We start from the raw sequence: 3,606 nt of genomic DNA on the forward strand, positions 1-3,606 counted from the left end.
AAGTTGGTGTACATTTTTCATGTAGACAAAAAAATTAAGGAAAAATTCTAATGCAATGTAGATGCAGATCAGGGGCTGGGGATATGGCTCAGTTAGTAAAGTGATTGCTGTACAAGAATGAGAATCTGAGTTCAAATCCCTGGAGCCCATGTAAAAAGCATGCCAATAATCCATCAATGTGGGGAAGGGTGGGGGTGGAGACAGGCGGCATGGAGATACTCTATCTCATAAAATAAGCTTGAAAGCAATAGAGAAAATACCATTGACTCCTGGCCTCTAAACATATAAGCACACCAATGTGAATACCTTCCAAAAACACAAATCAGTATTACTTGCCATAAATAGAAGCTAACCTTACAGAATCATGTAATGATTAACATACATATCATATACATTCTATTTTAAATCTGCATTCCACCCCTAGCACAAATACTATACTTTGGGAAATTTTGATCTATAAAGATTTTTATCCAGATGAAAGTTACTAGCTCTTCTACTTAATATGAGATTTATAGAAAACTGGTTCATAGGCCGGGCGGTGGTGGCGCACACCTTTAATCCCAGCACTCGGGAGGCAGAGGCAGGTGGATTTCTGTGAGTTCAAGGCCAGCCTGGACTACCAAGTGAGCTCCAGGAAAGGCGCAAAGCTACGCAGAGAAACCCTGTCTCGAAAAACCAAAACAAACAAACAAACAAAAAAAACAAAAAAAACTGGTTCATAGAAATAGATGGGAGATTGAAAAGGGATTAACTGGCTTGTTTCTAGCCACAAATGGCTATGGAGGGGCCTCCGCCACCATCTTTTCCCCCCTTTAATTAATTAACTTATTGGTGTGTATGGCATGGTGTGCATATACTTCTAATATGCTGCATGCACATACAGGCATGCACAGGAGGAGGCCAGCTGTCCATGTCGGGTGTCTTTCCATGGTAACTTTCCACTTCTGCTCTCTGCAACAGGGTCTTTCACTGAATCTGGGGCTCATCCATTCACTGGCCAGAGAGCTTCTGGGATCTGTGTGTGGGGTTTCAGGTACCAATACTCCTGGCTTTTCCTGTGAGTTCTGGGCATCTGAGCTCAGACACTATGACCTGAGCCTCTGCTGCCTTCTTTACGGCTCCTCCATGCACAAAACCCAGGACACACATGTTTGCCATCAATCCCACTGAAGCCATTTACCTGCCTCTGAGCTACCTGCCGGGTATATGGAACACTTCTTTTGCTTTCTGGCTCCTTGGTCCTTATACCAGCTGCATCTCAAACACATTGTTCTCCACAAATGGTGCATGCTTCTGCTACAGTCTTTCCTTCTGCCCTTCTGTATTACATGTCGTTAGTTTTGTGCTTGTCTGAGATTTACAACATTTTTCTTGAGCTTCGGTATTGAGAGAGCCTGATTTGTAAACTTGCCAGGATATTTACCATTGTGTTTTTACGAGCGCTACGCTGCATATGTACTTTGAGCTCAGCGCAATTTTTGCAACCCTCTGAATGTTATCTTCCGACTACATGGGTAGAGGAGCCTGAAAAGTATGATGCTGGTGGTCCTTCTATGTTACGGGGCCCATCTGTTTGCTATCACCTGCTGTCATTACCACCACAAAGCTCCATCTGCTACCTCTCCTCTTCCAAGCAAGATTTGGCACCAAATCTGTTATGCGCTATACCAGAGCTGCCTAGTCAGCATTGAATTTCCTTAAATGCTTTTTCACTAATTGCTAGCTTTCTGGTTTTGTTTTGTCTTCGTCTCCGGAGAACTTCTTTAAAGTATGAACAAAGTAACCAATACTGAGTCAGGACAATGCCACAGAACTGTTCGTAACAAAGGCACTAAACTAGCATTCCGGTTTAGAGATGAAGCAGGAAGTTACAGATGGCTGAGTGTGACCTTGGGAGGTCAGCTCTCCTTCCCAGGGCATAGTGTTCTTGCCTTTAGGGGGAGAGAGGTGAGCACAGTGTCTCCAAGTTCTGTTCAAACATGACATCTCACATAGCAAGCATTCCTTTCCTGTGCTATTTCCTGAATTCTCTCCCGACAAAAATGAGTCCTTTGACTCCTACAGTGTTTAACTTCCCTGTACTTCACTGTGCTGTACCATGTTCTATCCTGCAGCAAGCTGTGCCTTTCTCCCTTATACATTCCTTTTCTGCAGCAGAGGGTTCTTAAAAGTGGTCCCCCAGCCACTGTATAATGGCTCTCCCAAATGCCTCCCAGAGTGCACTGTAGATAGTATGGTCTCTACACGATAACTATTTACTGACCAAAAGAATGAAGGAGCTGAAAGAAACGTGATCATGTAGTTCTCTGCAGGAAGTTAAAAACAATGCTACGAAATGGGGCTATATAAATAATGTGAGCCAGAGGTTAGAGAGATGGCTCAATGGTTAAGAGCATTGTCTACTCTTCCAGAGGACCCAGGTTCAATTCACAGCACCTACCTGATGACTCACAACTATGTCTAACTCCAATTCCAGGGGATCCAGCTCCCTCTTCTGGCCTTTTTGGGTAATGCAGACATCAATGGTAAGCAGATGTTCAGGCAAAACACCCATAATACATAAAACGAAAATGAGTGCATCTTAAAATAATAATTAAAATATTTTTTAAAACGTGAGCCAGGGTTGTGAATATTAGTAACCCCGGAAAGTGACTCCAGAAAATGACCGGAAGGTATAATTTGACATAATATCAATAGACAGCAAGTTTAATATATAAATAGAGAAGGCTATGGAAAGGGGGGGTGATGGAGAATGAAGATGATTGAGACGGCGCCTGATTTTCATTCTGACACTGTGTTTGACCTGTGCACAGTTATGGAACGCTACCTCAACTTTGTCATCTGTAAGATGGGGGTATCTTCTTCACAGAATTATTATTAAATAGCCAATTACCTCCTATTTGTTCATAAAGATTTATCTTTATTTTACAACTGGCACTAAAATGTTCCCAGGTGTCTTATCCTTTAGTACGTAAAAATGGCAATAATTATGAAAACTTTTCTAGATGTGTGCAGTTCTTATGACTATTACACTATTATCACTACTCACATTCTTACATTAATACAAAAAAAAAAAAAGCTTAACTTAAAAATAGCTAAAGAGCACAGGGCATTTCAAGAGTGACCTGGGTTCCCGATCATCCCAAGCTGCTGTATTTTTTCTGGTTGAGAATCTTGTAACATTTTCTTGTTTAAAACACAGAGGGACCATGTTCTGGATCTTTTTTTTTCTTTTTTTTTTTTTTTTTGGTTTTCCGAGACAGGGTTTCTCTGCGTAGTTTTGCGCCTTTCCTGGAGCTCACTTGGTAGCCCAGGCTGGCCTCGAACTCACAGAGATCCGCCTGCCTCTGCCTCCCGAGTGCTGGGATTAAAGGCGTGCGCCACCACCACCCGGCCAATGTTCTGGATCTTAATAAGGCTTGCACATCAGGAAGAAAATGTATGGGCATGGTTGTGATGTGCATAGGCCCACAGGGAAAAAAAATCCTGGGTGGTGGCTGAAATAACAAACATGTGTTCCCCTCACTTCCGGAGCTGCAAGACCGAGGGCGTGAAAAAGGATTCAGTGTGTGCTGAAGGCTACTTCCTGACTCACGGGCAGCCATC

This window comes from Peromyscus leucopus, chromosome 18 (assembly GCF_004664715.2).
Source record: "Peromyscus leucopus breed LL Stock chromosome 18, UCI_PerLeu_2.1, whole genome shotgun sequence".
In the NCBI taxonomy this organism is placed as follows: Eukaryota; Metazoa; Chordata; class Mammalia; order Rodentia; family Cricetidae; genus Peromyscus; species Peromyscus leucopus.